Genomic DNA, 16496 nt, shown 5'->3' with positions numbered 1-16496 from the left:
GCATTCATAGGGAGATCCTGGGGCCTCAGGGCCCCTGCTGCTGCCACCTCCCTGTGAAGATGGAGCAGGGCTCACAGTTCTGCTCTTTAGAGAAGAAACTGAGGTGCACCAGCCTGAGGTCAACAGTTGTCCGCCAGCCCCGAACAGAACAGACCACCCTGAACCTCCTTCAGTGTGGTGGTGACAGTGGCCCTTCCAGTGTGGCCAGCCCGGGTCAGAGCCAGCTGGGCCTGGCAGAGGCCCTCCCTCCCACAAGCCACCCTGAGGTCTGCAGCCCCTAAGGCCTGGCAGCTCAGAGCCTGCAGAGTCACAGGGGACTCTGGCCACTGCTGGGATGGGGGCAGCAAGGGTCGTGGTGGCCGTCTGCTGTGTCTGAAGGGGGTCTGCTCGGCCCTGGGAGAACAGGCCGCACCCTCAGTGCACCCTCCCTGGCTCTGTGCCCTTGTTGGTCACCAGCTCCCGGGCTCCAGGAGCCTCCCGCAGCCTGATCTGGCCGGGACTGGTCTTTCCCAAGAGCAGCTGCTCAGTTATGCAGTTGTTGGAAAGAAAGTCGGGTCTCTGGTCTGTGCAGCCGCCTGCACCCCCTCCAGGGTCACCCTCAGGTCCCTTGTTCCCCGTCGTCCTAAGTTCCCTGTATCTAAGCAGAAAGTTGCCTCGGCCCTGGGGGGACTGGCTGCCAGGGAGCCGCACACCCCACCCCGAGGGTGCAGGGGAACTGGGGAGTCCAGGAAGCATGGAGCTGGCTCCTAAGCTCCCTCTCTGACAGGGCCCAGGCTGGCCACCAAGACAGGCAGTGGCTCCCACCCACGGGGAACGTTTGGGGCAGTTTGGGCCCTGCCTTTGTCCACAAGAGGGGCTGGGTCAGAGGGACTCCACAGGGTCCCTGCTCGGGGGTCCCCAGGCCGCTGCCCAGGCTTCCTTGGGCTGTCCCAGCAGAGCCAGAGGGTGTGGGGTGGCCCTGGTCAGTCTCCAGGGCGCAGGCTGGGCGGGCGTTGCAGGGGAAGACATCTGACGCATCGGGAGGAGGAAGCCCCGGCTCACACTGGCTGCATCCCGCTCAGCTGCTGTGAGAGAGCTCTGTGGGCTTTACAGAGCAGGCAGTGGGGGGGGCAGCCTCTCGGCCGCCATGTTTTCCTGTTTTCCTGTTGATAATGTCCAGTCCGGAAGTGCCCCTTGGTGGTACTGGTGTCTCTAATTAGAAGTGACATTGCCCTTTCTGTCTTACGTGCTTTGCATTTTTGCTTATTTCCCTATTGGACACTCAGCTTCTCATTGATTCTTATGAGTTTTTTTTAATACACTGAGACTATTAATCTTTTTGAAAAATATTTTTGCCTTTTCATTTTGAAATAATTTCGGTATTGAAAAGTTGAGAATCAGGGTGTTGTGGTTCACATCTGTAATCCCAGCATTTGGGATGCTCAGGCAGGAGGATCAGGAGTTCGAGCCCACCCTGGGCAACTTAGGGAGACTTTATCTCAAAATAAAATAAATAAAAAGAGGCAGTGGATATAGCACTTGCAGGTGGCAGACCACTTGCCTAGCATGCAGAGTGTGGAGGCTGCCAACACCCCAGCAGCAGCTGTGTGCTCACCAACACTCCCGACTCTCCTTTCTGGGGAAATCTGCCCTGAGAGGGAGCCCCCCAAGCCCCCCAGGAGGGTCCCCCAGCCCTGGGGTCCCAGGAGGAGCCCCTTGATAACTAAGCCTTTGGGGTTTCAGGCAGTCCCTCTCCACCAGAGGCCTGCAGTGGGGATGCCATGTGAGCCGGGCCGTGGACTCCTGGCCACCTGGTGGACCCTCCATTTCAGGTGCCCCTGCCTTCTGGGGCCTGGGGTATGGACAGGAGAGGGGAACAATGTCCATGCAGCACAGAGCAGCCTTCAGTGCCTCCAGCTCCCTCAGATGTGGCCTGGCTGGCACCTCCCTTATATTGGCCATGTTTTTCATCTACGGTGGCCGCCTGGTGCCTACATGTTTCAGTTTGTTGGACCTAAGTGACTCTCCATCTTCTTGTGGGTGCTTGATGCATTGGCAGTCCTCAATGGCGCTGGAGGGACAGCAGTGGCCTGGCTGGGGACAGCAGGAGCACATTCTTCTCAAGTGCTCCAGGAACACTGGCAAGACAGACCACATTCTGGACTGCAGAACAAGTCTTAAAACATCTCAAAGGACCCAAGTCACACAAAGTCCCTTAACGCTAATGGAGTTTTAACTGGAAGTCAGTAACATACAGGCCTTGGGAAATCCTGAAACACCGAGAAATTAAACACACTTCTAAATAACTTATGAGACAGAGGAGAAGTAACAGGTGTTTTAAAATGTAAGTTGTATTATTGTTCTTCAGGTGTGGTGAGGTCGACAGATCAGGAGAGGCTGCCATTGAAAAGGTAGCTCAAGAGGAGGAGCACAGTACACCTGGGCAAGGGGTCCACACAGGAAGTGCTGACTTGGCCAGGAGGCAGGTAGTGAGGGGCCATGTGGGAAGAGCCTTCCATGGGTGTCTGGGGAGGCACAGGCAAGGCAGGAGCAGCTCAGGGCTGAGTGACTGCTGGCCCTGGTGCAGGTAGCTAGCCTGGTGGACAGTGGCACTGTGAGTGCCCTTGGAAGAAGGGAGTGTGATGCTCTGGGCCCAGGGCATGCACCCCACGCATGCACGGGGAGCGTCGTTTATTGTCTCTGGGGACTGACTAGGCCTGGGAAGAGCTGTCCCTTCCGCGCCATCAAGGACCCAGATGTCAAAGCATCCAAAACTCATGGCTGATACAGGGAGAAACTAGAAAATGTTTTTAATTCATTGAAAAGCCAGCTGGGGATTTAGCTCAGTGGCATCGCCCCTGCCTTACAAGCGCAAGGTCCTGAGTTCGGTCCCCGGATACAGGGAGAAAAAAAAAAGAAAACCCAAACAAGTTATCAAAATTTGTAAAATGCAGATAAATCAGTATTTAGGAGACATGTTTATAACATTAATTGCTCAAATGAGAGAAGATGACAGATAACAAATTGATCGTCTAAGCCAGGACTAAGCAAACTAGAGCCCACAGGCTGAATCTGGTCCCTTTGTGCTTCTGTAAACACAGATTTAGGAGAAGACAGACATACTTGTCCATTTGTGTGTTTTCTATGGTAGCTTTTGGGCTATGACAGCAGATTAAATGACCACAACAGATACCAAGCAGCCCACAGGCCACAAATATTTAGGTTGTTAACTAAGAAATAAGCTTTACTTAAAAAAAAAAAACAGTAAAGGAAGAATAAATTAAAGCCAGTGCAAGCGGGAAGTAGGAAATCATAGAGCTCAGAGTAGAAATCAGTTAAATAGAAAACAGAAAACCAATAGAGAAAATCAATTAACTGGTTCTGATTTGGAATACAGAAATTGAGAGCACACCACCACAGACTGCAGCCCGAAAGAAAGGACAGGGAACTGTGCACAATTCTCTGCCTAGATCCTCAACAACTTTGAAGGAATGGGCTGGCACCTCCAGAGATGAGTGCTTTTCCTTTTAAAAAGTTGTTCCACTGTCCCCCGGCCTCCATGGTTTCCACCATGAAATCTGCCATCATTTGAGTCATCTTGTGAAGGAAATGTGTAATTTTTCTCTAGCGGCCGTTAAGAGATTTCCCTTGGTTTTCAGCAATTTGGCTATGATGTCTCTAGGTGCAGTTTTGAGTTTATCTCTGTGGGTTCACTGAGCTTCTTGACGTCTACACTGATGTCTTCCCTCACATCTGAGATGATTCCACTAGCACTCCTTCAGGTAACTCTGCTACCCCACTTGTGGTCCTCTTTCTGGAGGCAGATGTGCATGTGGGCTCTGGGCTGTCCCTGTGGTCCCTGCGGCTCTGCTCATTATTTTTATCTTCTTGAGATTATGTCATCTGCTCATCTTCAAGCTCACAGCCTTTGCTCCTTATCTTGTTCTGCTACTGAATCCATCATTGAAATTTTTATTGCAGACATTGTATTCTTTTTCCTTTTTGGTACTAGGGGCCTTTGCACTAAATTTGCCCCAGCCCCTTTATTATTTTTTATTTTGAGATAGGGTCTCACTAAGTCAGTAAATTGCCCAGGCTGTCCCAAACTCACAATCCTGCCTGAGCCAGGCATGTGCCACCACACTTGGCTTGTGTTTCTCTTAAGTCCTAAAAGACTCATTTGTTTCATTCTTACTCATTCCAGGTTACATTCATTCCTCTGCATGTGTGTGCACATGTGTGTGTTATTGCACAAAGCATCATCATAACAGCTGCAGCAAGCAGCTGGGTCATTCTGGGGTTGATATCTCACTGTTGTCTTCTCCTGAGAGGGTCACACTTTCCCAGTTCTTTATCTGTTGAGTAATTTGGCTTTGTACCCTGAACATTGTGAAGGTGATGCTGCACAGACTCAGGTCCCTGTTCTGCCCCTCTGAGAGTGCACATGTTTTTGTTTGGGGACACAGGTCGCCCTGGATTCCATCAGCCCTTGAGGGGCAATTCAACTATCAGATCAGCTTTCAGAGGCTTTGCTGGGCTGAGTCTGTCCCACTGGAAACACCAGAACACCGGAGTAGCCATTTCTTTCTCCCACTCCCCAGCCTGCTGGTTGAGTCCTCAGAAGTGTTTTGTGTCTTACGAAGGCCCTCTCTGGAGTTAGTGGCTCCTACTTCTGTGGCAGAATTGGAGCTGGGGAGAAAACATCATCTCCACAGTCCTTTCAAGAGTTTCTAGCACAGATCTTGTGACCCATGAAAGTGTGGCCCTTAGCTGTGTGCCAGGCAGCTGGCCGAGCCCTCAGCGTGGGAGCCAGTGAGGGCTCAGTAGCTTGTTGGGGCCAGTGCTGTCCTCTGTCTGGCAGGAGGATACCAGGACCAGAAGCTAGGTCAGGCGGAGTAGGACCTTCAGGCCAGCCTGGTGATCCAATGACTTCCCTTTCTTTGTCAACAGTGGGTGGCAGTGCCAGGCACAGAGAAAGGTGGAAGTAGCCACTCACCCACTGTGGCCTGAATCAGAGGGCGGCTTGGAGCTGGAGGCCTCAGGTCCATGCTGCCCACCAGTGTCGCACAAGATGCACCTGTGGCTATAGTGCACTGAGGGCAGCAGGGACAGGGCCTGTGCTGGCTCCACTCAGCATCCTGTGTGGCCTTGCTGCCTTGGATGGACGGCGTCTCCTGGCCACTGCGCCCCAGAGGTAGATGATTGATGGCAGAGTGGTGAGCTCATAGCCGGCGCGGGCAGTCTGGCTGGACGGTGACTCAGTGAGGAGGAAAAGACGGGAAGTGGAGGCGCCTCACTACCCCCTCGTCAGGCGCTGCTGGAAGCACTGTGAGGCATATGCACAGTGACAGCTTAATGGCCTTTGGTTAAAGCATCCTCAGGACGTGCCAGGTGGGGAGAGGCCCTGGCCCAGCCAGCGCTTCAGTGGCCACACCTGGCTGCACTGCTGGGCTGAGGGGAGCTGTCGTGGGAGCACGAACCCCCACTGCACCTCTGGCCCAGCTCTAGCACCTGCCCAGCCCTCAGGAGCCCTGAGAAGGGAGCTGGACCTAGGCCGACAGCCCACATGTGACCTGGCCCCACCCTGCCTTCTCCCTGAGACACTGCCCTCCCGTGGGACCCTGCAGGCTCTGCAGCAGGAGCAGGAGGAACCAGGAGTCACACCCACTCCGTGACCACACTGTGTCCCAGGCCAGCGTCCCTTGCTTGGGGAGGAAGGCAAAGCCAGAAGGGGACTTGGGTATGTGTCCCCAAAGAGTTCAAAGCAGAATGGCGTCCACAGCCAGGGTCCTCGGGGCATCGAGAGACACACAGAGGGCAGAGCAGGGACACGGGGGCCTCAGCCATGCCAGCTCCCACCGATGGCTCTACTCATGACCTCACCATGTTGTGATGCACTCCTGACCCCGCCACGGAGTGCTCTGGTGCCCGATAGGCCCGGGAACTCAGAGGTGGGCACCTCTGCCCAGCATCCAGGAGCACCATGTGGGACCAGCCTGTGGTGTGTGTGCCAGGTCCCGGGCCCTCTGCTCATCCTGAAGCATGAAGGACCCCAGCACCTGGGCCGGGAGCCACAGGCCACCCAGGTGCTGGGGAGGGGCTGGCTTGGGAGGGCATCAGCTGAGTGGAGGCCTCGTGCACCTCCACCATGTTTCCCAGCAGTCCTTCCACGCAAGCGTCAACTTCTTTCCCAAAGGGGGCGCAGGGCTGTTTCCATTAGGCTCATGTCCCAGTAGGGTGCGAGGGGAGAAGGCAATTTCTCAAAAATCCCAGTAAGTTAAGGACTCAGGATTGCAACACAGGAATAAACAGTGTGAGTGAGTGGCCCAGCCCCAGATTACGTGACCCTCAAATGGGTGAGAGGTCACCTCCTCACCCACAGACAGACGGTGGGGTCTGCAGTCCTAAGAATGCATCAGTTGACTTCACATACTGAGGAACATTCTGTACCCAAATGCTTCCTGAGGCCAGACCTGCAGGTGCAAAGGCCCTGTGGCAGAGAAGCATGTCACCTGGAGCTGCGTGAAGGGAGCAGACCAAGCAGGGGAGGGCAGCGTGATGGGAGACTGGAGGTGACGTTTGCCTCAGCCAAGGGCCCAGCCAAGCTGTTGCAGGAGATGCTCACCCAGCAGATGTCACTGGAAAGTGCTCAGGATCTGAGCCACTGCCCCAGAGGCCTCTGGCCTGTGATGATGGCCCCAGGTGACCAGAGCCTGCTTGTCCTGCCCTGTGATGCCACAGGACCCAGCACATCACTGCAGTTATTCTGCTACATAAGAAGCCCCTTGCTGCTCAGGCTGAGGCCATGGACGCCCTCACAGTCCACCCCTTGCTGTTTCCCTACTTGTGGGGCCTCGCCTGGGGAAATCTGGGGCTCTCCTGGAACCTCAGCTGGGGCCACAGGCTGGGGGTCTCCTGGGGCTGCCCATGGCATGGGCCTCCTATGCCAGCAGCCGAGATGGGTGGAATTAGTGGTCTTCCAGCCACGTCTCTGGGGCCACGTGACACTGCTTCAACCAGTCACAGGGCTCAGAGCCCCTCCCTGGTGGGAACCTGGTCACGCTAAGGGGAGCCTGGAGCTAGGGACTCGTGTGCCATCCTAGGAGAGTGACATTTGCCAGGCGTGTGACCACCAGCAGTCCCAGAGCCACAGGTGCCCCACCCATGGCCTGAGCTGCGGGACCTGCCGGCCCCCCCTGCTCCACCCGGCTGGAGCCCACCTGCGGCAGGCTTGGGTGCCGGGGCAGGAGCAGCCCAGGGTCGACCCGCACCCGGCTATGCTGAGCTGTACACCGGCCACACCTGTGCTGCCAGTTCCTGAGGACGACGCTTGTTCAGCTGTGGGCTGCGGAATATTAGCTGGGACTTCCTAGGGAGTGTAAATTTGCCACTCAGCCCTGGTCTGGGAGGCTCCTCCTCAGCTCCCTCCTGTAATAAGTGGCCTCATGGAACACCAAGAGGTGCAGGCCACACCATCTTCCATAAGGACAAAGAGGACACTGCCAGGGACCCTTTACTTAGAGGGGACGCTGAGCCCTGTTGACTGTAATGCAAATAGAAGACATAGCCGAGATTCCAAGGGAAGACACAGGCACTGTTGGGTTGGAGGAAGGAGGAGCCCAGTGCTGACCTTACGGAGGCCCAGGAAGAGCAGACAGCAGCAGCTCCTCCCCACTGCACTCCTGTGGGCGGGGCCAGGCTTCTCTGGGACCCACCTGACCCCACGCTGGGAAGCTCTGGGCCGGAGGCCAGCGGAGCACTCTGGCTGTGACAGCGAGCCCATTTTTAACTGGTTTTATTTCATTAGCAGTTTTACTCAGCCGGCTGGCAGCGTCCCAGCTCGACCACCCACTCCCTCCCTGGCTGCAGGGCTCTGGGCTGGGCATCTCCGGTCCACACACGAAGCCAGGGCGCACCCCTCATACAGAGTCTTCCTGGCTGTGCTGGGGGGCGCTCCCAGGAAACTCACAGCCCTGGTGCACACCCTGCCCCTGAAAGCCTCACAAGACTGCCCACAGGCTTCCAGCCCTGAACCCCGACAGAGGATGGGGGTGTGGAGAACGTTTGCCACAGCTTTAAGTGTCCAGAGTCCCCGTGAGCAAATGGCCGGCCCAGAACGTGTCTCCCACTGCATGAGACCTGGAGGGTCCTGGCCCAGAAGCCTCTCATCATAAGCAGCTTCTCCATGCTGTGCCCCAGCCAGGATCCTGACCACTTCCTGCTCAAGAGGTGGAGACAACAAGGGCCCACTGTCCATCACTGCCCACACTAATTTTAGGTAATTTGGTTTCCCCCTTAAATAGTGTTTAAGGGAACCAGCAAGCTGTCACCTCCTAAAACAAGCTTCTGATGGATTAAAATTGGCTCCACATACAGTGGAGCCAAAATGATCCTTGCCCATATTGCAAATTAAACTCTTAATGTGCTCTCTGTCACTGGGCCCCAAATACAGGTCTGCCTGCACACCCAGGCAGCAGAGCCCACATTGTAAAGATCCACTTCTCTTTATTGCCTCTCACCTGAAGAATTACTGCGGGCACAGGCATAGCACTTCGGAGAGACACCTCATGATAGCTCCTCTGCAGCCCCACACCGCAGCGTTTGGAACTCCAGGCAGCATGGCGCTGGCATCTGGTTGGGGCTTGGCAATGTGGTGGTCCTGATTTTACCTGGGAGAGCCAGCCGCGCTCCATTCTAGCTCCTGAGTCTGGACAAGACTGGCTGGCCATGGAGAATGGGGGAATCAGTCAGTTCCAGGAGGGCTGATGTGGGGCGTGGGCTCTGTCTCCCTACTGGTCTTGGAGTCCCATTGCCACCACCCCAAGGCCTTTGAGAGCAGGGCCCATATGGATGGGACCTGCAGCGGCACAGGCCCAGGAGGACTGGGACTACTGACGACCATGGCAGGATCACGAGAGGACAGGAGCTCTGTCCTGTGCACAGGCCTGGCCTAGCACCCCCTCACTCCTCCTCAGCAGGAGGGTACAGAGGCCGGGAACCCAGAGGGTCAGTGGGTACCGGGGGAGGCATGGGGCACCCACTGCGGATAAACCCCGAGGGTTAAACCCTACCAGCATTGCTGTAGGTCGCCGTGGGCCCGGCCCAGGCTCGGATCTTGAGGGTCAAGGTGTTGTACCCCACAGACCCCAGGATCATCAGGACCCCAGATGGAGGCAGACCTCAGGCCCTTGGAGCAGTGTGCCTCCTCCATGGCTCGCAGCAAGCACCGGGCTTGTATCAGTTCCTGGGGCCTATGGGGGAGGCCAAAGTCTCTGTCCCCACCTCCTCAGCACCCACCCAGAGTGGGGAGCCCCAGGACTGTCCCCTTGTCCCTCACTGCCTGTGTTCAGCAGATCTCCAGGGAGTGGCAGCCCCGAGCCAGGCCCAGCTGGGTGTGCAGGAACAAAAGAGCCAGGGTCCTTGCTGTGGGACTCGGTGGGACAGGCCACCTTCACTCCAGTGCTAACGTGCCTAGGACACAGGCTGTGTGGCCAGTGCTTGGAGTGTAAATGACAGGCTGACCAGGAGCTTCCCAGAGGGCAACCAGGGAGGGAGGAGGGAGGTGCAAGGACTGAGGTCACAGGGCTGGAGGGGTGGGGCGGGTATGAGGAGTTTCCCATTCCTCAGGGCGCTTTGGGGAGGTCAGGCCTGAGGGCCTTGGACTCGGGGACCCCTGGGTGTTATTGTGGAAAAAGCTGGTGGTGAATGCCAGGGCGGGGGGTGGGAGGGCGAGCCCAGGGCACTGAAGACTGATGCCTGTCAGCGCTGTCAGCCGAGCTGCGTCCCCTCAGTAACAGTCAACAGTGTGCCTCACTGTCATTGTGTGCCGGGTTGACTGGGGCTGGGCTGGCCCTGGTCTGGACGTGGGGTTCAGTGGTGCTCCCCAGTCTCTGAGCCTTCTGGGACCTTCAGGCCCCCAGGGCCGGTTCTCCCCAGGGCAATGACAGCAGCACTGCCTGTGTGGGATTCAAGCCTGTGCCTGTCAGGACCACATAACCCCACTGGCCAGGCACAAGCCAGGAGAAGGAAGAGGCTCCCCACGAGTGTGAGGGACACAGTGCCACCTGCGGAGTGTAGAACGAGTCCAGGAGCTCAGCCAGAGCAACCTTTCCATTCGTCCATGGGTTCAGAGGAAAACACCCTCAGAATCTTTGTTTCAGGTGAGGGGTGATCCCCCAGTGGAGCCACTGGGGGGAATCTCGTTGTCAGGGAGAGTTCGTAAGAAGGAGGCCTTGCTTTCCCCGGAGTGGCACGTGTCATAGCAGATCTGCCCAAAGCCCTGCGAAAGGCCCCAGAAGCCCCAGAAGTCAGGAGGTCGAGTGGCTTCCGGCTGGACCCTGCAGGAGGCTGGGCACTGACTCCTCCCAGGGCCTGCAGGAGGGTGCAGAACTCCCAGGCAGACCACACTCAGGCCGACTGCTTCAGTGCTCACCCCAGGACGGGCTACCAGCAGCAGCTCCGCCCATGAGCCTCCTTACGGTAATCAGCCTCAATGATGCTAAACATAAAAAGATTGCTTTCCCGGAAAACTGCTGACACTCAGGTCTGGGAAAGAGGGCGTGCAGGGACGGACTCCCAATCCATACGAAGCCTGATGGCTCAGACCTTCATCAATCTCCAAGCCTCCGAACTTAAATAGTTGTGATTTATGAAACTCCACAAGTCGGATCCTTCCTCTGTCACCCTTGCATTATGAAAAGTGAAGAGGAGCCCAGGTTTCCTCTGAGGCCCTCTGGGGACGCTGCCCCACCTCCCCCCTCCTGCTGGCTGCAGGGCTGACACAGGCAGATGAGCAGGAGACAGTTCCCTCGGGAGCCACCACCTCTAAGGGACAATGTCCCCCGCTTTGTCCTGCAAAGGCTGCCCGGGGAGGCCTGACAGGATTATGGGTGGCAATGATGTGGTCTGACCTCAGCCTCGGAGCTGAGCCTGGAGCATGAAAAGATGACTTAATCCCCTCCAGCTTGCTGGCAGGTTGGTATCTGGGTATTTGTTGGAAGTTTACAGGAAATACCAGCTTCCATCCATTTTAAGACCAAAAAGTTACATTTCATCTGCAGTACTACCCACCAGGGTGACATGCTCGGCTAGTTATCAAGCAAGCTGGCTGAGGTGACATCATGCATCTACAGACCCAAAGCCACAGACAGATGGGTCCCGGACAGATGGAGCTCTTCAAACTCTGGGATTCGCAAGGCCTTCCAAACCCCAGAAAGGAAAACATTGATGCATTTGACCACGTGAGAGAGAATTAACAGCATCTGTGTGGTTAAGGGTGCCATAAACCCAAATTAAAAACAAACAACAAACTGGAAGAAGGTATTTTCAGTATACGACAGGCAGGGTTAATAGTTTGCTCATAGAGTAATATGTTTTTTATTATTTATTTATTTATTTTTGAGTAATATGTTTTTTAAAAAAGACCAACACACCCATGGAAAAGTGGGCAAAAGACTGAAAGGGGCACATTTACAACCTGCACATGGCCAGTGACAATGAGCCTAGAACAAACGCTGGACTTTGGCCAACTCAAAGGCATCGCTAATGTCCAGTGTCTTCTGTCAGCATGACAAACACCACTTTCAATTGCAAAGCCCACTCTGGCCAAAAAAGAGAGAGAGAGAGGGAGAAACTGTAAATGAGAGAAGTATAAATGAGCTCATCATCTTTTTTAGGCATAGAGAGAAGGGTCAAGGGGATGCATTTTGGCACAATTTTCCAAAATCGCAATAAATGCCATAGAAATATTTCCTACAGAAATGAGTTTCTGCACAGATTTGCATATAATGCTGTCCATTCTACATGAAACCGAAAGCTAGAAACAATCTACTTAGGGTTACTAAATTATGATCGGACAGTATGGAACACTAAACACATCATAGAAAAGGATTTATTGATATGGAACATTGTCTAAAATATACTGCTGAGTAAAATGAAAGAATTGCAAGAACAGTGAACATCACGTGCATGCTAGTGTATAGAAACAGAGTGAACAGCTAAATAAAGAGGTGGTTAAGGGTGAGCGACCCCTACCAGGGACCAGCGAACCCACAAACTTCCTCGCTGCAGACAGAAGTGACAGAGAAGCTGTCTGGTCTGAGCTGGCACTGACTGCTGTCTTTCTAGGCCCCCCTGTTCATTCCTGTGCCTCAGTCCAGTCAAGTCACCCCATGACTGCACAGAGAGGCCCTGCGATTGCTGGATGACAGGCAACACGGAGACCAGGGGCAGCGGCACTGTCCTCTCGGTGACCAGCAGAGCCCAGCAGGTCCAGGGGGGCAGTAGAGGACATGGGCAGCACAGCCACCAACTTTTTCCTTCAATCAGAACTCAGTTTCCAAAAGGGGATGAACGCAACAGGGAGTCACCGAGTGTGGCAGCCTCTGTCCACTCAGGAGGGATGAAGCTTGAGGCCTCTCTGTTTGAAGACTGGCTCAGCGCTGACCAGCAGTGGGGCTGTCATTGTTTTAATCTCTTGGTCAAGCTGGGGGGAAGTGGGGTTTACCCCGAGTGCTGGTGCAATTTAAATGAGCTGCCATAGAGGTGAGCGCTCAGGACTGGCCTTGCTATTCTTTCCGTATTCACTCAAGCATGGCACATGCTCTTTTCCAGGGGTGTTTGCTTGGAGGGGGATTAGAAAAATCCAGTTTAGGCCATGCCTCCCCAGTACCATCGCTCTAATTCTCATGTCCCTGTCCAAAGAGCACGCAGCTCACTTTGTGACCAGCAACTCTGCCATCTTTGTCCTGCGCCGGAAGCAGCTCCAATGCCCATCAGTGGTTCCGTGGATAAACAAATTGTGGTTACCCTGAGTACAATGGCATACAACACTGAAGTGGCAAGAGCACCCCCAACTGTAGTCAACCACCTGGATGCATCTCCCACACCTAGCATTGTGTGAGACGCCAGGCAGGCAGCCTGGACCCTGAGTGACTCTGCTTAGAGAGGCACGGAAATGAAGCTAGGGCACCATGGCAGGTCCTCAAAATATTCAGCACAGGGTCACTATGTGTTCAACCTAGCGATTCTACTTCTGGAAACTTTGAGCACACAGACAAAGTGTGAGAGCTAGGTCCCCAACAGATATTTGTGCACCATGTTCGCAGCAGTGTCGCTCAACAGCCAGGGGTGGGAGCAGCCCACACGTCCATGGGTGGATGAATAGATAGACAAAATCCACCCAGAGAATAGAATATTACTCAGCCTCAAAAGGGAAGGCAATTCTGGTGTTGGTGCAGCACGGGTAACCTTTACAACATTATGCTGAGTGAAATAAGGTCGGTCACAGAAGGACAAACCCTGCACAATTCCATTCACGTGAGGCTCCTGCAGTAGCCAGATTCAGAGAGCATAGCAGAACGATGACCACAGGAGCTGGATGAGGGGAGTCAGTGTTTAATGGGGACAGAGTCTCATTTTGCAAAGTGGAAAAAGTTCTGGGGATGGATGGCATCAATGGCTGCACAGCCACGCGAGTGTGCTTTATGCTATGAACTATGCAGCATCAAATTTCCCCACAAGTTAACATCGAACCTAACCTCTGAATTTGATTCAGCTCTCATCCAATTTGGTTTGCAACCAGGATCGTGGTTTAAAGAATTAAGTTTGTGAACTGAGACTCCATTATACAATTAACTACAGATGGGAGGGTAAATTTTGTTATGTCTATCTTACTATAATAAAAATATATTAGGGCCGGGGATTTAGCTCAGTGGCACCGTGACCGCCTTGAAAGTGCAAGGTCCTGAGTCCCATCCCCAATACAAAAAAAAATATATATATATATATATATATATATATATATATATATATATATATATATATATGGTTTGACAACAATAACAATAACAAAAACACTCAAAGGCCACCACACCTCTGAAAGCTGTTGCACTGGGGGTTCAGGTTGGGGGCACCGTTGTGAATTCTGAAGGCACTGAGCTTGGCATTTTGTGTGTATTATCTAATTTGGACCTTCACATCAAGCCTGTGAACTTGCACATTCTTCCCCACATATAGCTGGGATGCCAGGCTCGGGCGGCTGAGCAGTTTGGCCCAGAGTCCGCACCTGGCAAGCAGGAGAGCTGGGCTTTGAAGCCAAGTGCTCTGGCTCAACCATGGGGCCCCTGCCCCTGAGTTCATGATGGTGTCCCCAAACTCGGACCATGTTTTGTCTGTCCACTCATGGTTATCTGAGTTGCTTCTGCCTCCTGACAAGTCAAATAATGCTCCTATGAACATGGGTGTGTTAGCATTTCTTTGTTGTGACAAACATAGCAATTTAAGGAGGAAAATTTCCTCGGCTCACTGTTACTGAGGTCTCAGTGCATGGCTAGCTGTGGTCTCTTCCCACCTGTGTTGCCCCTTACCTTGACATTCTGGGGTCCCCAATCTGTCCACCTTGCTGCTTCCCCCTGCTTACAGTGCCCAGAGGGTGCTGAGAGCTAACCTGTGACCTCCCAGCTGCTCCTAAGAGGAGCTGGCTTCCCTACCTCCTGCTGGGCTCCACCGGGGCACGGCTGCCCTCTTCTGGCCCAGAGAGGTACTGAATGGGGAGATGGGTGGGATTCGCTGTGAACCTGGAGCCCTGGTCCCCAAAGACCCTGCCCTGGAGGCCAGTGAAGAGGGACAGGAACTTCACAGGAAGGGGAGCGCTGCCCCCAAGGACCAGGCTGTTGGAGTAGTCTCGTGCCACCTGGAATCCCCTGCTCTCAGGTCAGCAAAGGAAACTTCAAAAGGACTGAAGAGACTCTCATTTTCCATTTGGGGAAACTGAGGCCTTGAGAAGAAGGGAAACTTGGCAAGGGCTGGTGAGCATCTGGTGCCCAGGCCAGGCTTGGGAGAGGAAAACATGAGTGGGAGCGGTCAGCGAGGACCAGGTGGGTGATTCCCTTGAGAACCCCAGGAGGCTGACCAGAGGGAGAGCCCTGGGGTCATCCCAGCCTCAAAGGCCCAGCACCCCACGGGGCATTTGAACCCCTCTGCCCACTGCCTGGGGTTGTAGGACTGAGTCGGGGTTCTTCTGCCCTCAAGCTCCAGGGGTGCATAAAACATGGGTGCTGGTGGCCCTAGCTCACAAAGGTCACCCCAGCCCCCAGTGGCCACCAGCCACAGGACTCACCAGAGGGAGCGACCCCAGGAGCAGTGTGTTCGAGGGGCCCCCCAGTACCTCTCTTCCTTGGTTCTAAAGCGCCAAGGTAAGTGCTCCCGCCAGGAATGCACCCCCAACACACACAGGGAACTCCTTTGGTTACCAGGAGAACCCTTGGATCACTGGCAACCCCAACATTCCCATACCCCAATCTCCTGGCCCTAGCACACCATTTCTCGCCGGCTCAGCTAAGGTCAGGGCACAGAGGTTTTGCCTCCAGGGCCGCAGCCTCGGCCTCAGGCTGTCAGGCCAACCACAGAGCACCCCCAGGCCGAGCATGGCACAGCCTCCCACTCTCCTTGCGTGCTTCGCATGGCACGTGGCAGCACCCCACCACCTCTGTCGTGGATAGACCCTGCTGTCAGCACCTGCACCTCTTGCCATAGAGCAGAGTGAGGTGTGGGGTCCGCATGGGTCCCCAGAAGATGCTCTCTGCCGAATCCCCAGCTTGTTTTGTGACACACACTGGCCTCTCTGTCCAACCCCTCCCAGAAGCAAGTCCTGAGGGCGAGCATCCAGCATCCTGGGAAGAGAAGCATGTACTGTACCATTAGGCTTCGTGTAATCAGACTGGACTTGGGCCAGGCACCAGCATGGCCAGGTCACAAAATTCCCAACCAATGAGGGCGGACTGAGTCTCCCGGTGAAGATGGGAGGCCTGCTTGGACTTGCTGTGCACCAAGCTAATTTGCACTAGAAAAATTTCTTAAAACTACACACCAAAACATCAGTTCTCCAGCCCACCAACCAGCTACAGAAGGGGCACCTTCCCCAAGAAGGTCTGGAAAACCCTTGAAGTGTTCTGTTCAGGGGATCTGGACTCGGCCAGGTTTCTGAGCCATTGAAAAGGGCCCCAGGATCATGGGGGACAGTGGCCAGGCACAGAGAGGGTCAGCCAGCAGCCCTGTCCTCGAGTTGTTACTGGGGTATTCGGCTGCAGAGCTGGGCGGCACAGGAGCAGAGCGGTGGAACCCACGGGGGCCTGGATTTTGCTCCCAAGCCATCTGGGGGTTCCTCATGGGCACCCAGGGGAGCTGTGGTGGCCTGCATGCTCCGGGGCTCTTCCCCCCCACCCCCTCCCCATGTCTGTGTGTCCAGAACCAGCCCACATGCTTAGGGCATGGTGAGCATGGTGCGCCTGGCTCAGCGCCGCCCTCCTGGTCCTGGGCTGGGGTCTTCGGCCTTGAAGCTGACTGCAGAGTACATCCAGCTCTTTATAAGGACTGAAAACAGCCTTGGGGAATTTTCCCCACTGTTGGGTTTCAGAACCAAGTTCCTGCTGGCCCAGGTGTCAAGGCGGCCTCTTCCGCCTGGACCCAGCACCCTGCCGTCCGGGCCTCGGTGGCTCACAGAGGCCAGTGCCTCCTGC

This window comes from Heterocephalus glaber, unplaced genomic scaffold, assembly GCF_053883595.1.
Source record: "Heterocephalus glaber isolate CG9 unplaced genomic scaffold, H.glaber_assembly_v1.0 deba00001673, whole genome shotgun sequence".
Lineage (NCBI taxonomy): Eukaryota > Metazoa > Chordata > Mammalia > Rodentia > Bathyergidae > Heterocephalus > Heterocephalus glaber.
The sequence above is the reverse complement of the archived record's forward strand: the minus strand, read 5'-3'. Positions refer to the sequence as shown.